We start from the raw sequence: 23,701 nt of genomic DNA, 5'->3' as shown, positions 1-23,701 counted from the left end.
GCGTTGAAATTGCCACCTGTTATTAAGAAGTGGCCAGGATTTTTTTTATCGCAGAGGATATTTAGATCACAACATCAGAATATTTAGACTTCTTCGTCTGGATGTCCTGTAGTGGGGGCTAACACTTGAATGATTTTTATAATATATCTGGCAATTCTCTTGTGAATGAAAAAACCGACACCTCCAACTCTCGATTCCTCTTCTTCTTTGTAGTACCATAAATGGCCTGACGGGATTGTGATAAAACTCTCTCCCTTTTTTCTAATTTGACTGATACTCACAATATCCCAATTTACTTTTGAGAGTTCTCCCTCCATTTCTTCGAATCTTTCCTGGGTGGAGAATTACCGAGCATTATGTGTGGCGATGTTGAGGTTTATCGTTTTGAGGCACTTTGAGTAGGGTTGATTTACAGTAGCCGAGCGTTTGGCATTTAAACACCGTGCTTGCCTTGCATGTTGGTGAGTATTCATATTTATTCTATCTTAACTTTGGGATTTTTTGCATCTGGTTTTCTCCATATTTTTGTTATGTAGGATGGAAAGGAAGGTGTAGATCGGAATTTTAAGGGTTGTGACATAGTTCTCTGGGGGAGAAAGGTGTTAAGACGGAAAACCATGAACTTGCGAGGGCAGGTTTGGTATTCCTGAAGTAGATCTATCGTCTGTCGGGATCGCAAAGGAGTACCTACCTGCTACATATATCAGTTTATATGGTATTTGTTTGTCGAGAATATACAGTTAATTAAATACAGTAAGATGCCTTTATTAAGCCGGTAATTCAGTCATGCCCAGATATTTTCTTTATTCTTGAACTTCTGTGGGCTTTTGTTTTATATCAAACATTTTAATTACAATATTTTCTTGAACTGTAATTACAGATGTGTATTTTTTCTGTCTAATTTGCAACACATAAGTCAATTAATTAATCGATTCAGTTATTTATGGGAATACGATTTGTCCAAGTTTATTCGTTGATACCTTTCATTTACTCGGTTTATTCGAATAAAATCCAATAGAATATTTCTCTGACTATATGAAACTTATATTTGAACTCATCTAAAATATAAGAGAAAGAAAGAATCACGTTTATAAAATACAATATAATCAAACAACATAATCGAATATTAAAAAATCAATATCCAATAAACAGTTATCCAGAAATTGAATTCGTTCGAAATAAATTGCAAGTAACTCACTCACAGACGTTTGTATCTTGAACTTCGTAATTTATTGTAACACCTGGTCGACCTTATCAACACAAATTAGAATAATTACAGACACCGCGTTCAAATATTCAGTCATTATCGAATTAATCGAAAGCTTAAGCATAAAAAACTAAATAAAAAGTAATACATAAAAGGGAGCCTGTAATTAAAATATATGTAAATGTTGTTATATAAGAATATCAATGAACGAATAAAATATAAAAAAAAGCTAAGAGCTTTTTTAGTGTATCAGAAATGTGGAATGTCATATTTAACCCTTCACTGCATAATTTTTTATTTTTTTTTTACAAAAAAGTTTACAGACTAAAGATTCGTTATTTTTATGGGAAAAAATAATAAAAAAGATTCTGAGTAACTATTTTTTTTTATTTTGAAAAAATAAGAATATACTCAAAACAATATTTAGAAAAATTTTTGAAACAGTTGTGTTCATAGTGCAGTCACTACATTGTGAAAATTTTCACCTTATTTGTTTTTCGGACCACACAGGCCAATGGTGAATTCCATCTATTTGAACATTTTTTACTGGCATGACCTGCGCTGGGCCCCTAGTTGTAGCGCCTCCTCAGTTTCACTTTTTGAAGGTACTCCCCCCTTTGTAATCGTGAATCGATCTTCTGTCCTTGTCCTGCATAATGCTTCTACCACTTGTGCTCTAAACTGAGACTTCGTGATTTTAGGTTTTGCACCAGTTCTATGTTCAGTAAGATCTAGTAGATGGTAAAATATTCTAAAATACCATTTTTGCTACTTAGAATAATTTTATTCCGTCCCATATTGCTGTCCAACAAATTGACACCGCCCAGATGACGTTTGTATTCTTGTTCAAGATATGGACAACTTACTTCCTTTATTCTCTTTTATTTCTTGTCATATCTCTTATCAGTAGTTTTAAGAACTTTGTCAGCTAAAGTTGATTCAAACGTGACCAATTTGTTATTCTTCCAGACTAAGCTACTTATTTCTACACCATCACAAGTAACAACAAACTCTATACTAGTTCCTCTCTCTTCATTTTTCATATCCTTTTCATCCGGAAGCATACAATTTGAAATCATATTGCTTCTTACGATTCCTAAACGGTGAATACCTTGTTTGGGAAGTTATACAAGGAGAGGTATAGAAAAGTAATAATTGTCAAAATAAACATGATGGGAATAATTCTAGCCAATTTCACCACAACATATGCACAGGTTTACAAGCAGGGCTCATTTTTTGATCATTTTTATGTCCCGCTTTTAATTCTATACATTACGCATATCCAAATCTACTATATACGACAAACAATTTTAAACCACATTTATGTTGCTTGTTTGTTAGGTACTGCTTCATTTAGTTCCTATCTTTGGCAAAACAAATTTGCTCATCGACCGAAAGATATGGTTCCATAGGAATTCCTTCCAAAAATGCTTCATTGCGGTGGTCAATTATTGGTCTAATTTTATAAACTGTATCGTAGTTTGGATTGTCACGAGATAAAGCATTCTTGTTATTATTGAAATGTAAAAATTACATAGCACTTTTTATTTTCTCAAAGCCAATTTCTTATAACCATTATGCCCTTGGATTGAGCAAATGAACAAGGGACATATATATTGTAATTCCAATATACTGCTTTATATCACTTCGTGTTATATTCAGTGGTTTGTTAAGATTCTGCCGTATGGCAAATAAATTTGACTCCTCCATGATTTTGTCTAAAAGGCTATCTGTGAAGAATAAATTAAAATATTCATAGGGAACTTCTAGTTCTAGGATTTTAGTTTCTGCTCGGATAAGTTTAAATTTTTTTTTTCTCCATATATTGTCTAAAAATAGAAAAAAATCTAGTATTTTTGATCACAAATTGATTGTAAAATATACCTTGCCCTGGGAGTAAACCAGAGTTTTTGGAGGCTTCTCCTCCACAGTACTATTAACTATATTAGTCTCTATAGCATTCTCGTCCATTTCGTTTACTGGTTCAGAATCCTTACTTCCAGATTCATTATATGTACCCACTTGTTCGTCAGGTAAGTAATCCGGGTCCACACTATCATCATCATCATCATCAAACCTATCTTCGCTATCCCAAAGCATATCTATAATATCGAAAAGTTCCTTGTCAATTAGCCGCCTTTTATCTTTCCAACTTATGGTGTTTTATCTAAAAGATAAAAATTACCAAATATACATGATGTTGCTTGTAAACAATATTAACAAAAAGCATCGTTATGAGAAAAATATGCGTAATACAGTATACCGCAAGAAATTATATATTTTACTTACCTTATTACGTATACAATGGAGAAGGAAAGCCACAACAGGAGAGTATCCATGAGAAACACGGAAAATCCAGAAACTATAGAAAAAGAAGAACTGGAAGAAGCAATAAGAAAGATAAAGATTGGAAAAGCACCAGGAAGCGATGAAGTAGCACCAGAAATGATGAAATATATAGGAGTAAAAGCAAAAGAAAAATTGTTATACATATATAACCTAATATCGAAGAGAAAAGTAATACCCAGAGAATGGACAAATGCAGTAATTATACCTATATACAAGAAAGGAAACACAAGAGACTGTAGGAACTATAGAGGTATATCACTACTATGTGTAGCAGCAAAAGTATACGAAACCATAATAGAAAGGAAAATTAGAAAAGAAATAGAACATAAATTAGAGGATGTACAAAGTGGATTCAGGAAAGGACACAACACACAAGACCATATATTCACCATGCAACAAGTAATAGAAAAAACCTTAAAGAAAAATAAAGAAATACATCTGAGCTTTATAGACATGGAAAAAGCATTCGACTCAGTCAAAAGAAAAGATATATGTGAAAGCCTAAAGAAGAAACAAGTAAGTGAAGAACTGATAGAAGCAACAAAGAGTATATACATGAAAACAACAAATACAGTAAGAATGTTAAATATACAGTCAGAACCATTTGAAACAACCCAAGGAGTTAGACAAGGGGGAAGTCTCAGCCCAGTACTATTCATAAATTTAATAGATGAGATAGTGAAAGAATGTAAGAAAACATTCAAGAAATACTGCATCGGTTGGAACAAAATGCAAATGATAAATGCTGAGATGTGTATATTTGCAGACGACATAGTATTAATTGCGGAAACTGCAGAAAAACCGAAATACAACTTAGAGAAATGGAACCTAGAATCAAGCAAATACAACTTAAACGTAAACAAAGAGAAGACTCAAATAATGAAAATATCAAGAAAACAAGGGACGGAAGATCAAATAGAAGTAATAATAGACCAACAAAAAATAATACAGACAAATTCATACAAATACTTAGGAACAGTAATCAACAACAAAGGAGACATCGAGGATGATCTTAACAACAGAATGGAAAACACAGGAAAACTATTCCAAGCACTAAATAGAGGATTCCTTAATAACAAAGAAATATCAACAAAGACCAATATGACAATATTCAAAACAATATATAGACCTACAGTGACTTATGGAGCAGAAAATTGGATATTAAACAAAAGACATCAGAGCAGAATTCAGGCAGCAGAGATGAAATACCTCAAAAGAACGATAGGAGTAAAAAGAACTGATAGAATCAGAAATGAAGAAATAAGAGAAAGACTCAAAATCAAACCGATACTCGAGTCAATCAAAGAGAAAAAATTGGCATGGTTCGGACATCTAACCCGGATGGACAATAATATACAAGTAAAAAGAGTGTGGGACGCCAAACCAATAGGGAAGAACAGAAGAGGAAGACCCATTAAAGAATGGAACAGTACTTGTACAGAACACTTGTTCGTCAGGTAAGTAATCCGGGTCCACACTATCATCAGCATCATCATCAAACCTATCTTCGCTATCCCAAAGCATATCTATTTATCTTTCCAACTTATTGGTGTTTTATCTAAAAGATAAAAATTACCAAATATACATGATGTTGCTTGTAAACAATATTAACAAAAAGCATCGTTATGAGAAAAATATGTGTAATACAGTATACCGCAAGAAATTATATATTTTACTTACCTTATTACGTAAAATACATTTACTCAAAATACTTAGGTAAAACTATCAAAAAAAAATCATGATTGTTTGGTCTACTCACGCTGATTAATGTTATGCACAAACTGATTTATTTTCTTTCTCTGCTATCAAAAAAATGTTCATTTTTAGTATGTTGTTTTTAAACAACATGATGCAGTGAAGGGTTGAGTCTAATTTTTTTCCTAAGCATTCGTTTTGCGGTTTAATATGGCAGTATCATCTGCAAATGCGCATATTCTAAGAATATTTTGTATTTATAAAGCAGATGATATCAAATTGTGTAATGTTGGCTTACATATTTAGACTAAAAGGTTATGTTTATAAGAAATCACCTTGTCTAATTTCAGTTTCAATATCAAATTCCTCTCCATTTATTAGCACTATTGTCTTAGAACTGTCCAATGAAACTGTACGGCCGCTTTTATGCAGGCATTTTTCGTCTCCTGTCACGTGCCGAAAAAATACGCTGTTTTTGCAGATGAAACAAAATGGAACTTTTGTGTTGCGTGTACCTTTCAGATAAAATTTGTTAAATAGATTAGTGGCTACCGTACCGTGCATTAAGGTTTACCTAGTTTGCATTGAGAAAAAAGGATCCGTGTGATATAATATATCTATACACTATATACAAATACACTGTGTACAAATATATAATTGTTCATCTAAAAAATAAATCCAGAACCAGAAGGCGCATATTCACTACATGAAAAATTAAGACAATGGTTTTTGTAATCATAATCATCATGAATCCCATAAAGACAATCGTTTTTCAATTTCGTCTATAAATAGTTCACCATACTAACAACTAACAACTAACAGCTAACAACACAGGTTTTCACACTTCCATACACGTCTGCAAGCAAACAAAATAAGTTACTATCGAAGTATTAGCGATAATAAACGCGTTGCACAAGAGTACCAATTTAATTCAACGTACTTATAAAACGCCTGTCGCGACGGATTCTCTAATTCTGGATTACAGAATTTAAGAATGCCGCGACACAGGCATCGAAGGTGTCACTAACGTTGATGATAAAAGGACACATATAAGACAATTCCTTTAGAGAATGCCATGTTTTTTGTTGCCACGCGAAAAGCGACGGAACAACGCGTGCATAAACCTTAGTTTAGCTAACCTTTTAGGATATTGATTACGTAATTTATAGGGGAACTACAACGTTAAAGGTGTTTTGTTGTTACATATGATCAATGGACCCCCAAATATAAAAAAACTGGGGAGTGCTACCACATAAAGGGGTGTCTTTTTGAGAAAGAGATAAATCGTACTTCGAAGAGTTCGTTTGGTATTCTGTCCCGTTCTAGATATTTTTTGTTTGTTAATTTCCTTAATGCTTCTTTTACCTCTTCCTCCTCAATATTTATTTCTTCGTTTGCCGTCACCTCTGGTGTTGGTGGTTCATTAAAGTCACCTTCATCAAATAGGCATCAGAAGTAGTCAGCCCATGTCTCTTTTTGAAGGTGTTTCGTTTTTATTAGTTCGCTCATCTCTTTTCTTTGTCCTCTTATCATTCTCCATATTTCGTTCTGTGTTCCGTAAAAGTCGTGTACCATCTATTGTCTGTCTGTTGTGTTTGTTGTGTTCTGTATTGTAAAAAGGTTTTCTTCTTTTCTTAACATTTTGTCTTCACTTCCAACCAAAATAAATGGGGATGGTATATTTTACAGCTATAACACCAATGTGATAACGATGATTTCCTTTATTATTTAAAGTGAAGTCTAAATATCTACAGAAACCTTTTGTTAGGTTTATTTTTGTAATTTGTTTTGTGAAAAACTTTTGTAAATTTCTTCATATATAACTAACATTTTTGTCACCTTCAGTAGTCTCTTTCTTTTATTCTCAACTTTTAATATTTGCTCAACTATTTTTCTAGGTATCTCTATAAATTAAAATGTATTAAGATGAGTGACAAAAAGCTGACAAGATTGACAAAGTTACTATCTTTCTTGACTGATTATCAAATCGGCTTGTCCCTAAAAAATGCTATAAGGAAATAGATTCATAATACTCTCTAATGCCATTTTTTACTTTTAATTTACTTTTAAAGTCAAAGTTTTCTAAGCAAAAGTATACCAAAATATAGTTTTTGTAAAAACACGTTTTATCAATTAGTGGCAATATCATTATAGGTATTCTAAAGTTTCCAAGAACCAAAAAATCGTTTTTTTAACGAATGTCATTTCATTTTTCAATCGAAGTGAAGTATCAAAATACTGCTCCTTTAACATTTCAAACGTATGGACAATAGAATACTAATGTTTCTGACCATCCAGACCTTGTAGATGCTCAGCTAGCGAGAAAAGTAAAAATCTATTTTCCAAATCAGCAGGTGATCATCTGACATAAACAAAATCATGGGAATAAGCCACAAAAAAAGGTTAAAGTACGTTTATTTAAAAGAGGAAGTTATTAAAGAGAAAATACCAGTATTAGTAAGTCGGTAAAATATAGAGGATACATCATTCATGTTTTTAAATAACAAACATATAAAATCAGAATTTGCTGTTTATTGAAAGTAAACTAAATACACGACCAAATACTTACCATGTCGGGATAATATTATGAGGTTTCTTCCTGGTTTTTCCCTCATAATTTACTATGGAATCACTAACAGGAGATTTTTACTGTCATCATGGCATGTGTTTGTCTGTTTAAAGACGAATTACATGCTATGATTTTTTCTGACAGATATTCTAAAGTTAAAGTTGATTTCATGTAATCGAATGAACTATCTTACAAGTAAGGTCGTCCCAGGAACGCAACTCAACAATATTAGCAAAAGATATAGCAGATAAAATTAAATTATTAGAAGAATTTTTCACCAAGTAACAAAAAAACAAAAATTTGTTTAATTTACTAATGTTTGTATTTTGAGATAGATTTCCGAAGTGAAAATTGAAAAGTCAATAAACGTACTTTAACCTTTAATTGTGGCTTATTCCCATTTAAATAGTAATTACTTTAACCTGCCACAAGAAAATAGCTTCAGAACAATACATAAAGCTTATTCTAGAGATAGGTTTCAGAAAGGGCAAAAAGGAGAAAGACTTATAATGCCACCGCTTACATTAAGCAGCATCACTGCACAAAGGCTTCTCGGACTTACTCCAGGAGTCGCATGGCCACTGGAGCTGGGATTTACTTTGTGTGTGGTTGTGTGTCAGCATACCAATGTAAACTAGTTTTACAGTTTTTTTAATGCCGGGTGGATACATATTTCAAAACCTGCTAGATGATTGTTCTAGTGATATGAACTAGCTACAAATTAAAAAATAGTAATAAAATAAGCAGTAAATAAAATGCACCGATGATCACAAATAAAACTTTTGTAAATATGTATGTGTATTGACTGAGGTTAAATGATCAAACTCTTCAGAATTACAGCAAATGGTTAATAATAATTGATAGGAATAAGATGTTTTTAATTACCACATTTATAAAAATGTGATATTCGCTATATAATCAAACATAAAAAATAATATAATAAATATTAAAATCACTAATTTATTACTTTTGGACGCTTCTATTTGTCATAAATTGCATCAACTCCTCATTCCAGTATTATTGAGACTCTTTTCTTCTTCATATGTGGTTTTGCACAGTGTTACTGAAATGAAATAAATAAAAATTTGAAAGAATAAAAAAATATCGAATAAAGAGAATATTCAGTTGATAGAATATTTGAACGCCAACTATTTTTAGAAGAAAAATAGAAGTTTATCAAATAAACAAAATGAAAAGAAATTAAAATAAAATAATTATGTACCGAAAAATGACAAACATGTGACATTTATAATATTACAATAAAATTTGCAATTGTGTGAAAAGCAATGGGGAGATAAAGAGCCATTGATAAAGAAAAATAGAAAGACCAAAAGTAAATTAGCACCTCCACAATATTATTAGATAATGTACACTACCCGTCATATAAAACTGGTACACTTTTTTTTCCAATGTAAACCTGTGTTCAGACTGGACACAATGGTTCGTGAATCAATTCGTTGTTGCCATCACAGATAACGGAATTTCAGTAAATTTAAATAAAACTTAAAAAGTAAAAAATAACGTTCAAAAATGTATAAAGTATTTAGATAGGTATTATTTTTATTATTAACAACAAAAAACCGTATCTAATAAATTTAATAACCAGAGAGAGGATTAAGTTAATGTCCAAAATGTTGAACGATATTTAAACGTAGGGTATTGGCACAGGAAACATTGGAATGCATCTACTGTAATTTTATACTTTACTTAATTACTTACCGAACACAAACTGTTGACTGTATGTTATGTCAATAAGTTTAGTAACAGGCAAACTACTTAAATTTATTTATTATTTATTACATAAACGATAAATGTGAAAAACTAACATTATACTTTATCCTACGTAGAAAAATGCATTTCAAAACGTGACAGTATTACATTACAATCCAATATCTCACTGTAATGTTCCTTGTGGAGGTTGAATCTACACCCTAATTGTAATCCGTTTTTATCTATAAATAGACTATTACTTTTTTACATTATTATGTATAAAATGTAAACAAAAAACATTTACCTACACATTGACATGCATATTTTTTTCAAAATTAAATGATTTACGGTGTATAAATGATAATGAGAATAAAATTAAGCGAAGTAAGATATCATCGTCTGTCTTAAAAAATCCTCTTATAACAGAACTGAAAACTTCCCGAACATATCCGAACGATTAAACATAAAAATTAAACATAAAAAATATTGCTTGCCATCAGTCACATTTGACAAGTTTGTCAAAATGAAATATTTTCACAAATTATAATTAAACTCGAATCAATGTATGGGTACTGAGATAATGTAAAATTTCAAAATTAATAGAATTGTTTGAGATGTATGTTTAAATAAATGTTTAAATATAAAATGTGACTGACTGATCGAGAATGCTGGATATTGTTTTAGATTTTAATATACTAAAAACTTGCGACCTGTCGCACAGCCCTGCTTTTAGCTGGTTTGATATAATATTTTCGTTGAACTGGCAACGTTGCCTTCGAAATTAGAATGACACATGTGAAAAGCTCAATTTACACAACTTAAAAAATACGATTTTCGATTATAAGAGTTGTACCAGTTTTTTATGACGCGAACGGTACTTACTAAAATAATTGTTTTAGGTGTATACTCTTATTATTTGTTCTTTTATATCTTGTACTTTTATCATTTTACTAAGTTTCTTTTACAATGACTGTAAATGTTTGACTATATTTTATTTAACAACAGTTTTTTATATAGATATTTTTGTCAGCTAAACATCTACAGCTTAACAAAGTATAGTTTTAAAATTGGAATTAATTTGTTAATACCTGTCTAAAATGAATAAATATAAACATTTTATTCCTAATCGTTATTACATTAACCACTAAAAAACTTTATATAAAATACTGAAAATGTAAATAAGTTTTTACATTTAGGGTAGACTATAAAAAGAAGGATTTTGTAACGGTTAATTTAAAAGTGTGATAGTAAAATACAACCTTGTTTTCTGTATTTTCGTCTTTAAAGAAACAAGGCAAATACTTTTTAACTATTTTTATATGTGTCGAACAATTCCCGTACACCACTGTTGGTCCAGCCTGAGTATTACTCAGCCAATGTTCTGTCTCTGCTTCAATTCTTTTGATTTAATCTGTCCTGATCCTAATAAAAGCTTCCTTTTACTATTAAATTTTTTAATTCGATACTACTTGCACATACACAGAAACTTTTAGTTATATATTTCTACTTCCTAGAGCAGTGGAGACAATATCTTACAACAGCAAGCAAGCAATAGAAATGAACGCAGAATATGACACTTGCATAACCTTAAAATGAAATTCAAGTATACAATTCATTGGTGTGAGGGGGATTGATCCGTGTAAATCTGGGACCTCTTTACCCCGCCACAATGCTCCAGACCGTCCTCAACCCCTTCTCCTCCATAGCACGTTGGGGTCTCTAATATCTCTCGCAAGATCCGGTTCGGATAGTCTTTAAGCTCAGCGAATTTTATTCTGACTTTTTCTTCTATCATCTCTAGTACCCTTACTTGCTTCAGATCTCCAAATAAGAATCGTTCAGCTACGTATTTGGGCACATTTGCGTTCTCATAAGCATTTGTTGTGTGTTGCTTGTAGCTTCTTTTTGTTGGGGTTACATATGCGTCTCCATGCAAGAGATGTATATGTTAATATGGGTGTTATAATACTGCTTAACAGCCTTTCTTAATTTACTTCTTCTTCCTGTGAGTCCTCTTATTACAGCTCTGGTCGTCGCTGTTTTTTTGGACTGTCGCGTTTACGTGTGGTGTGAACGAAACCTTGATCCCCTATATCTCCAAGGTATTAAGCTTCATTATGCCATTCGATGGTTCCATGTTGCACTATTACCTGTTTTTTTTTGCTGTTTTTTTGGGCTGTCTTTTCTTTTTGAAGGTAGCTGTCTAAGTTTTCTCTGGGCTTGTGGCTATTTTCCATTGGATACTTTGTGTTCTTCTACTTTATCCAGTGCTATCTGTAGATTTCTTACAGCTACATCCAAGTTTCTGTGTTTTGCTTGTGAAGCAGCAGAAAGGCTGCTTTTGTATATTGCTTCGTTTGGATGACTCGCTCTACTATCTTACTGACTATTGGAAGTAAGCTAATAATCCTGTAATTTTGCGAAAGGCCTTCCTTCCATCGGTTTAGGAAGAACCTATAACCTAAGGAAGATACTTCAGAGCTATATTAGAGCTTTTGTTTGTACCAGATGCTTTCCTTGGTGAACTTTTCTTCGGACGTTTCTAGGTCTGTTTCTTTGACTTCTTCGATAAAATCTATGTTTCATCTTAGTGATAATTCAGTATACACTTTCTCTCAAGAGTTCTTCTTGTTACCTTTGCTTTCTCATTCACAGGCGATTCCGTTTCATCAGTCGAGTGGGAGAATGAGTTTTTTATTATTTCTTAATGTTCTTTGGAGCCTCCATATTTCTTGCATGTTTTGGCTCCCTTCCTCCGTTTCGTTTACCTAATTGTCCCACATTTGGCTTCTATATTGTATTAGTGCCTGTCTTTCTTTTTTTTTGTTCTTCTGGCTCTCTCTTTGGCTATTTTTTTCCCTTATCATTTCTTTTGGTGTGAAGTTCTATAATTTTTCCTCTATTTCTTGTGGATTGTATATTTCTCGTAGTATAGGATTGTAGTCTCTTGATCCTACGTTTAAGGTTTGGATCTCTAGTTGTAGTCCTAGGTTTTAGCCACTGCTATATTCAAATTGGTTGGTAGAGCATTTTCTGCAAAGTGTGTTGGTTTCTAAGAGTCCAATTGCCATAATGTCTTTGTTGTTCACTATTTAATTCTTTAACATTCTTCCGTTTCTGTTTGTAGCTCTATCGTTTTAGTTAGGGGACCTGGCGTTTAGGTCTCCTATTACTATAATTTAAGAGTTATTTTTCAGTTATTTATCTCATCTGAATTCTTTAGTTTAATGTGAAAACGAGAAAGAAAAATTATAGTTATACCAATTTGTAGCACCAATCCTCCTTCAGTCAATATCTATGTCATCCCTTCCTACAGCTTAAGCCTGTTTCTACCCGCATTTTTTACAGTCAGAAGTAATACAGTTTTTTCTGGATTTTAATTTTCATTCGCTCTTTATCTGTATAGTTTTTAAATATAAGTCTAATGTTAAATGCTAGGTTTTGCTATTTATTATTTTTAGAATATGGTTTCTATCTGCTTAGTTAAATCGCGATTACCCTACCCGATAATAGTAAATAGCTAGTTATAGATAACTACCTGGTCTTTTCAAAAATTATCATCACTTCGTTTCGATGATGTATTCTACTGTTACCAGAGTAGTATATTCTCGTGTGATCAACTGATATCTCACCTGAGTTTGGCTATCTGGTTTCGCCCATTCCCAAAATTCCGAGTAAAATCTTTGCATTTCTTGTATTACGTTATGAATCTTACCTAATTCATATATTAATTTGATGTACCTACGTTCATTACTGACTCGAGGATTTCTTGCACTCTCTGGCCAATTCGGACCTACTGGGGACTAAGGGCCATATTTATGTTTGTCTCAATCATGGCTCCGTCTGGTTCCGAGGTTTTACATCGGTTCATTGAGCCTTGTTTTCTTTTTACAATGGGTAGGATGCTAACCTGGCCCATCAACCTTCCTCTTTTATGCGGGCTTGGGACCGGCTGTAGGCATGAACGCGGCTTCTGAGCTACTCAATTCACCCAGTCCTCGCGCTCATAACCCCCAGGGAAAGTTGAAGAAGAGGTACGACAACAAAAGTAAGTAAAGCGGCGGGATCTCTTCTGGAAGAACAAACACCTAAAACAAGACACAAAAACAAGAATCTATAAAGCAGCAATTAGATCTATATTAACATACACGGCGGAGACAAGACCTGAACATCTAAAACGAAACGACTACTAGAAACAACAGAGATGAAAATACTACGACGAATATCAGGGAAAAGTCTGTTGTATAGGGAGAGAAGAGAACACCTAAGAAGAGCATGTAATATAGAAGACATAAATAGATGGGTGGCAAAACGGAAACAGGAGTGAAACGAACACATTAGTAGAATGACAGAGGAGAGAATGGTACGAATAGCACGGAATAAGTCACCAAATGGACGAAGAAGTATTAGCAGACCAAGAAAAAGATGGTGTGATAATTTAAACAACTTAGAAGGCTAATATTGAAGAAAAAACAGGCTGTAAATCCTACATACATAAGAAAGAAGAAGAAGAAAAAGAAGTCTCATTTATGATAGTTTATACTAGGACAAGCATTTACGAGGTAGTTTTCCGTTGCTTTTCTCATCGCAATTTCTCAGTCATGCGCTATCATTTTTAGCTTCTGCCTGTGAATTTCACTTTAAGGCCATTCGGAATTCTATCTTCTGAGGGTGTAACGTATATTGACTTAGCTGCTTTTCTAAGCCAGACATGTACATAGTATAGGAGTATAGGAGCCAGTAAAACTGCTTCAGTCCTACTTCCTAGTATCCAATATTGCACCGGTTCGGGATCGATTCCTATATGCACAAAATTGGTACTAAAAATGCTATTTATTATTTCCTGGAATGCTTAACCATCTTTTGGTCTAGATCTGTAATGTTCACTGTTAACAAAAATACCTCGTGTAGGGTGTGGCTCTTTATCACGTTTTACGGTCTTGACCAAAGAGAGGCTGAGACTTCACTTGAAAGAGTGCTTCACAGAGTGAAATTTACTTCCTTCATCTAGCCCTATAGGCTTGTGAGGACAGTGTTCGGTCAAATACTATGTTTAGATGGGATTGAGCCACAATTTATTGTAATGACAATTACATTTTTCCTATTTTGACGTTTCGATTTCCATTCCGGAAATTGTTCTCAAAAAAAAGTTTATTAAATAATTATGTTAGAAAACGGTTTTCTTAAACATACCACATTAAAACAGTTTCATAACCTTATCAGTGTTCAGTTAACCCAATGCAATAGTACTACCTCTCTAAGCCCACTCATTTCCGGTAAATGTTCACGTAAATTTGAGGCTAATATCACCATTGTAAGCACCATTCGTAGCTTGAAGAATTTATAGGTGATTTTTGCCGTTTTTAGATTTTAAAGCCTTTTTTTTAACACACACGCTGCTTATTATTTTAATTCAAAAATCTCACACAATTGGACAGAAATCTAAAGAAATTTTCAAACACGAGATAAATTTCTTCTTCTTAGGGTGCCTGTCCGTTCCGAACGTTGGCGATCATTCTGGCTATGATGACTTTGTTGGTTGCCATACGGAATAGCTGTGTTGAGGTCTTTCTATACCATGCTCTCAAGTTAGCAAGCCAGGATATTCTTCTTCGTCCTGGGGCGCTTTTTCTTCAATTTTACCTTGCAAAATGCATTGGAGTAGCTCATAATTTAGATTTCTCATTATATGTCCCAAGTACTGCAGCTTACGGCCCTTCACGATATTGACCAAATCCGCGGTTATGTTCATCCACCGTAGTACTTCTTCATTGGTGACTTTCTCTGTCCATGGTATTTTTAGGATCCTTGTGTATAACCATAGCTCAAAAGCCTGAAGTTTTGATAGAGTTTCCGCCTTTAATGTCTACGTTTCTGCTCCGTACTGAAGCACTGAGTACACGTAACATATAAGGAGTCTTATTTTTGTTTCTAGGGTGAGGTCATGGCTCTTGAACACAGAGCTCATGGTAAAGAATGCACTTTTTGCCTTTCCGATGCGACATTTAATCTCTTGGGTAGATAACTTGACTAATATTATTGCAATGGCAAACCGAGGTGGTTAATATAAAATTGATTTTTAATGAACTTTAAAAGTTTTGTAATAGTAATAATCCATATATAAAATAGCGCATTCAGAGTGTTTTTTTATATAGAATAAACACGATATGAGTTGTGAATAAATAAGTAAAACACTGAAAATCTAATTTATATTCATATTTTATTATAACCTACATTTCTTTGCAATTTACTCTCACACTTTTATTATTTTAACTAATAACTTTCCAGATTGTATACGTCTACTCTACAAACACCATATGTAATAAAACTGACAGTAGTTTTTATATTTAAAAGTTATCTTAAACATAAATGTCATTACAATTAAGTATGTTTACTATTTTAGGTGAAATAGTTTTCTTCCATAAACTACGAACGCTGCTTCATTAATTTATTGTATATATAAAAGGTACCTACAGTTCCTGAATGCGATATGTATATATTTCTAGATATAAATAAATGTGATAATATTGTGTAAGATGTAGAAGTACATGGTGGAAATTAAATTCCAAGAATATGGTTAATGACAGTACTAAATATATTCTTAATTTGGTATATTAGATTATAAACTGAAAATTAGAAAGAAACTACCAATGATACATTTTTTACGCCTTTTCAAATTATATGAATATTTAGTATATATCTTTGATATTTGTATTAAGTAATTTAATGATTCTAATAATAGATACACAGCTGATAATCTTTTCTTAAATTGCATTGTACAGTCATCATGTCTTACTTTCGTTTTATGGTTCCTGTGCGAAATTGACTTCCATAATTACATTTCTTCGGGCGTTTTTAGTATAAATCTTTATGGACCTAGAGCTAGTTTTAAATACAGTGGCGAGAATTTCTCAAAAAAGTAATGCCCAACCTAACGGAACAGTGGCGTTCCAAAAAATTTTTATGGTTTAGAATAGGTCAAATTTTTGAAGATAGGTACAAAATAGGCTCAATGTATTCGAAAGTAATATTAGATTATATTTGGCACATTTTTGTACGTTTTTTTTTTATTTAAATTAATGTGTCTCGGCTGCAATGGCCATTGATACAAACAATATTGTGTACAATAATTATTACAATAAATACATGTTACTAATTGCTACAGTAAGTTAATCTATAAGCTTAGAGCCTATGACTAAATAATACAACAGTTTTATCACTAAGATATAAGTTAAAGGTAAAATACATTGAAAACAAGGAGTCATAATCTGTTGAACAACTGAATGTCTTTCAAGAAACCAATTAGGTTAAAGACTTGATCGGGCGAGTTTAAAACGTCTTTGATATTTGACTTAAGTTTATGTTGCACTCTGTGTTTTGCGTACCGGGGACACTCGATCAGGATATGTTTCACGGTTAATACACTTGAGCAGATTTGGCAATTGGGCTTCGGCTCCGATTTAATTAAATATTCGTGTGTGAATCGGGTATGTAATGCACTCTTGATTGTGTTCCAGTGGGTTTGCCAGGTATGATATTATTGTTGCTTGAAAATTTGCTTTGGGTCATTACGGATTTGCATATGTTGAACTTTTGAGGATTGACTGTTTACACAAGAAGCTTGCTTGGCTGCTTGGTCTGCTTTTTCATTACCGGGGATGCCGACACGGGATGGTAGCCAGATGATCGTGACATCTACACCTTGAAAAGCGAGTGCATTGTGTGTCCTATGGATTTCTTGAACTAAGGGATGCTGAGAGTATAGGCTTTTTATCGATTGTAGTGACGACAGAGGGTCTGTGCATATTGCTTGGTTTTTATGATCTGTTTTTAGTTTTTTAAAAGCCTCTAGTATCGCATAAAGTTCTCCAGTGTATACGCTGCATAAATTCGATAAAAAAGATGATTTTATTACTTCATTATGTGTGGTAACGGCACATCTAACGCCTGCTTCGCTTTTGGAGGCATCTGTATACAGAATTGTTTAGAATTGGTACTTACTTATAATTTCTTTGAAGTGTTGCCTTATGAGAAGGCTTGAGGTTTCATGTTTACTGTATTCTAATAGACAAGTGATTGAATGTCGGATTGGTCTATTCCAAGGCGGGGTATCCGGGATTAGGAAGGGATGTGTTTTAGTAAGGTCGATGGTATTTCTTAGAGTTAATTTCTGGATGTCTATTATTGATTGGATCCTTTGCGGGGTCTCCGGAGGCGATGTTAAAGTAATTAAATGGTAGACTGGATTGGATGGGTTTGCGGATACGGAAGCAAAGTAAGATTGAAGAAGATACTCTCGTCGAATCCAGAGAGGTGGTTCATTAGCCTCGCAGTAAAGGCTATCTATGGGACTAGATTTGAAAGCGCCTAAGCAAAGACGAATAGAAGTATTATGCACAGAGTTCAGTAGCTTTAAGTCAGATTTTGATGCAGACATGTATATAAAGCTGCCGTAGTCCAGTTTTGAGCGGATTAAAGCTCTATATATATTAAGTAAGATGGTTTCGTCCGCACCCCATGTGTACTTTGATAGTGCCTTGATGATATTGAGTCTCTTCGTTGCATTACCCTTTAATACACTAATATGCTGTTTCCAAGTTAGCCTACCGTCAAACGTTATTTTTGTAAGTTTGAAACAACACATATTACAATAATATTACTTAATGATTTAGATTGTTTTAACTTTAAAACAATTTTGTTACTTAAATAAATTATGAATAGAACATAAAGAAAAGATTTGTGAGTAAATCATATCATAATGTTATGTTATTCACTTTCATAATCAGATCCACTGTCCTCATCACTAGAATCACTTAAACCAATTCTTAATTTACTTTTCAGTCATTAAATTTTTGCAACGTTGATTTTTAAGTACTTATTTTCCAGCTTGACATATCCACACACTTTCTTCGAGTTATCTACAGTTGGTTTGGCAAATTTCTGCTCCAACTCCAGCCTTGCTCTAGCAACAGCTCCGAACGTAAAATTATCATGTTGTTTAGCAATTTCATTTTTCTTTGCACCCAAACCATTTTAATAGGATTCCGTACAACATGATGAACGTTTTCAGAAAATATTTTTACATTTTTACAATAACTTTTCAAATTTATATTGAATATATGATCTTGTTTGTGTCGTTTGATGATTTTATGCAATTTTGGATTTAACGTTGATGTTTTAAATGGTATATTTTTCCTGTCAACCAAGATAACAGATCTGGTTTTTATGATTACTGGTAGGTGCTCTATTTGTTTGTAAATTTTGGTACGAAGCACTGTCAGTAACAATGGATCCTACAGGTAAATTGGCCATTAACTGTTTCTTCAATAATTTTTCGTAATTTTTTGCATTCATGTTATCATGATTTGAATCGTTATTTGAGAAACCTCACATGTCCAATAATAAACCCTTTGAGAAAAGTTGAAAAAACTGTTTCATTTAAAATAATTTAAAAATTCCTAAAAGCAAGTACTGTAATATTATAAAGTAAGGGTACTTACTTCCTGTTGTTAAGTTTTTATTCAAAACAAAAAAAAATCTGATCTTGTGGGAAAAAAAATAAAATGGCGGTGGATATGTGGGGTTTCTAGAAAAAACACAAAACTTTTTTTGAAAAATAGTTTATTAGGTCAAAATAAGATGGAATACAATAAAAACGATCCGCTCAATCTTCGTTAACATCGTCTTAGTTGTCACTAACAGATGGTCATTCTAATATTTGCCGATAAAAATTTTCAGTGATTTCATCTTTTCTTACGATAAACGTCTCAAAGTTTTTGATACTCAACATCTTTTTTGCAATTATTGGGACTTTTGCATGAGGTTATGCAACTACTTCGGGAATAGATGTGACAACAGTAGATGTTCTAACCTAAATTTATGTTTTATTAGGCCGTCAATAAAGTCGCGAGCAGTCCCAACACCTTTGTCATCGTTGCTGTATAATAAGAAATAAGTAAATAAAAAAAGTAAGATGCTGTAGACTAAGAATTTTTTGTGGTAAAGGAGCCACCATTTTTTATAGTCTTTGCTCAATGTACTCTATTAATCCTTTACGTATACGGAAAACAAAATGTGTGCATGAACAGAAAATCATCAAAACAAATTTTTTTACTAGAAAAAGCCGGTCATTTTTATTAAGTTCTTTCTTCACCATAGCCAAATTCGTCTCACACGACATGTAGCAATGTCCCATTATAGGATAATACTTGTTCACACTTTAAAAAAGTTCGAGGTCTGTAACGGTTAAGCACATTCTAAGAACTGTATGGTTCTTTTTCTGACCTCCACATCCATCAGAAATAATATGGTTATGTTTAATGTCTGGTGGAATTTCTCTGTTTATAAAATACTTAATAAAGGACCGTACCTCATTTGGTCCTTTTTTGATCATAATTTCGTGATATACAAAAAAGATGGTTTTCCCAGTTTTTAGGTAGTAGATATTAAAAACATTCACAGTTAGTTGATGAAGGTACAATGTGTTTTGAACCGAAATTAAAGGGGGGGGGGGGGGGGAATTTTTGTATGTAATCCATGCGCATTGCTCCTACTGTGGCATCTGTTTGGCATTACTCCATGCTATCAAATTTTTTAGCTCTTCTTTGGTGAACAATTTTCTCCGTTTAGGAACGTTGTTTAGGGAATTGGACTAAATTTTGTTGGAAAGTTCCTTGTAGGTGTAGCAGTGTCAACCGGTGGTCTACTAAAAGACAAGGTAAAATGTTCCTGAAATATCTTGCGGTATGAGCTATATGTCACATATGATTTAGGATTTTTTGTACGAAATAGTTTATGCATGTCCAATTTTTCACTAAGGTAGTGAAATTTATGGCTACCATATTGTGGATTTTTTACTGGAAATGAATGAATATGTTTCTTCACTTAAATGACCACCCTTCCAGGTTTTGTATTCTCTAGCCTTTGTAATTTTACCTCTTTTATCTCATTTATCTTATTTACAGTGATCTCGTAAATACTAACAAAAGTGGTTTTACTGACACTATACCTGCCATGAACTAGAGGACACAGAGTATTTATATGATTTGCTGTTTGGTTTTGAATTATTTTGATGTACTCTAGGTTGTTTCCTTGCAATTTTCAAACACTCAATTAAAGCTTGCATATATGAATCTTGTTTATTTTTGTCTCTAGAGCATAAAATTTATCAAAAATCTCTTGCCGATCACCTTCGCGAATTTCAAGAAAACAGCTTGCCCTACAACTAAAAGTAAAAAAGCTTTCCTAAGTAATATTTCGATCAACAAAAACAACATTATTTATCTTACCGGCGTGGTTCACCCATAGTCCGTTGATTTACTTTAGTGCCTCTGTAATTTAGATATTCTTTGCCCTTTATTCGTGCACTTCTAATTACTTCATTTTTATAAATAATATGTTTTAGTCCCTATTTGCATTTTTTAGGAATAACTTCCACAGAACAATCCTCTTTGGACGACGAGATTTAAATATAAAGAACTGAACTGAACATAACTGAACATTTAAATATAAAGATATTCATCACATGTCACTTCACGTAGATGTTAAAAGCCGTTTATTTAAGAAACACCACATGTCCAGGACTTGTATGGTTTCTCATACAAATATGTACTTTAAACTTAATAGATTTAAACAATTTGATAACCTTTGATCAAATGAAAGGCATATATCGAGCACAGTTTACTAATTAAATCTTGGCCAAGTACTTTCGCTTTCTAGGGCATCTTCAGGGGCATTTCGTCAAATTTGGCCTATCCAACAATCTTTGAGAATGTCATAAACATAAAATTGTACATTAAAACTACACGACACAGCTCCACTTTACCAAGATGTAAAGTGGAGCTGGAAGGTCAGATAGTAGAACATCATATTTGGTGCAACATAGACAAAGTGATGGAAAATCATATTTAGGCATTACATTATCTAGCTACGGAAAGCTCAAAACTGAAGTGGAAGATCAAGTGAATAGATCAAACACAGCCGCAGGCTGCCTAAATGAAACAACATGGAGAAATAAAAATATCGAGAAAGAAATGAAAGGCAGAATTTACAAAACAGTCATCAGATCAATAATGACATACGCGGCAGAAACACGAACTGACACAGACAGGACAAAAAAGATGTTAGAAACAGTAGAGATGAAAACACTTTGAAAAATTGATGGCAAGACACTATGGGACAGAGCTAGGAGTACAGATATACGACGTAGATGCAAGGTGGAAAACATCAAAAGAAGACGAAGAAGAAAAAGATTTTAAACTTGCGTTGAAAGTGATATATGGGTTGGACATGTGTGATTTCTCCTTAAACTATGAGTCTTTATGAGGATATATAATTAAGCTAAAAAATTCTAAATGTCATTTATGGACATGTAATATTTATCAAATAAACGATTAATTTGTGCTCCTGTCTTAACACCTGGTATCACCTGGTAAAAATCAGAAGTCCATTCGGTATGAATCCCTTTTGCCAACCACCGTGTATGATAACCAACCTACTTCCTTTTGAGATGTTTTTGAACAATCCTTCTCAAATCCTGTAAATACAACTTACACTTCCAGTTCACTCATACGTCTCTTAAAACCTTTGTTACAAAGTCTCATTAAAATGGTAAATTGTATGTGTAATGAACTGTACATCGTAGTCAATGAAGTTTGTCACAGTTGTTTTTCATTTAGGAGGTGTTGTAGCAGTAAATTCTTGTAAATTATTTGAATCTGCATTTGTTAACATCTTCGCTTATTGAATTATCCTTTCTAATGTGCGTACAGATACTCCAGTACCTTTGCTTACACATTGTTTAATATTCATTCGATTATCTTCAAAACTCAGTGTTTGTTTATTTTTAAACACTTACATTCCTTTGGTTTCCGGCGTCAATGTAATGTGTTGACCATCTTACTACTCTTAACCATCTCCATTCTATAAAATAGTTTCTAATAAGAATATTCACACTCTTATTCAGGAGACTGAAAACATATTGAGAATGAATTATTAACTCGTTTCAAATCCAGTGGTCAGACATTCTATAACATAATTATTATAAGTTCTTTGTATATCCCTTATTCTTCTTCACGGGACATATCAGATTTATCAAATATTGACAAACACCATTGCAAAGGATTTTTGACCGTCTGTCACTTGTATGTCACTAATGACTATATAATTATAGTTTTAATAATAAAAGAATCTTTGTAAAAGAAAATTTCATGTATTGTTTAAGTGAATAACACACTATTTTGCGGTATCAAATATAAAATATTCTTCCTAAATTATTTAATACTGGAACGCCACTGCATAGTTGTTTCTATAAAAAGTTTCTTGGAACTGCTCGCAATCCATCGCATCTCTAGTACAATTCTACATAATAAAGGGAGAAGCGCTACAAGGTAATTTACGTAAAATCATCAACAAAAGAAAAGATAACATATTGTCTAGGAAAATGATGGACAGCAGTTCGGCAACTCCTGAGCATGTCTGATAGTAAACGATAACCTTGAAATCGCAATACTAGGCTGGTGATAATGTAAATTTTATATGAAAAGGCATTTTCCCATCTTGTCCAACTGCCATTCTATGACACGTTCTTCTATGACACGTGTTTCGCTATTTTCAGCTCTTCACATAGAACTGCTGGTAAGACGGAATGAAGAACATTTTCCTTCGTATATCGGTGGTTAATGCAAAACCTTTTAGTCATTCACTGACTATATTAGTGCAATCTAGTTTAACTTAAAGTAAACCTAGTACAAAGGTATTCTCTGTCCCTTCTTTCTACTTTACACAATGTGTAAATAATATACAAAACGGAATATTAATATCGAAATTTAATATTTTGGTTGAGTTTTTAAAGCCAATTTGTTTTGCCTATGTTGGAATTTAATTTTTACTCAAAGTTAAAGTTATTATGTAGAAGAGTGAAATGTGTCTGAAGCTCAGTTTCAATAAATTGTGTATAGCTACTTAGTATGTAATTATAGTGTAAATAAATATCTATAAATACTGTTCAAGGTGATTCTATATTTTTAAAAAGATTACAGAGGTGAATGTTATAAAGAAAATCTAGCAGAATAGAAGATTTAACACAAAACCTACAAATACCATTTTTCCATACAAAATTTACAGTTTGGTCATTTATGTAGTGATAGTTAGATACAAAAATGGAACTAATT

Source organism: Diabrotica undecimpunctata, chromosome 7 (genome assembly GCF_040954645.1).
Source record: "Diabrotica undecimpunctata isolate CICGRU chromosome 7, icDiaUnde3, whole genome shotgun sequence".
In the NCBI taxonomy this organism is placed as follows: domain Eukaryota; kingdom Metazoa; phylum Arthropoda; class Insecta; order Coleoptera; family Chrysomelidae; genus Diabrotica; species Diabrotica undecimpunctata.
This window is presented reverse-complemented; position numbering follows the sequence as displayed.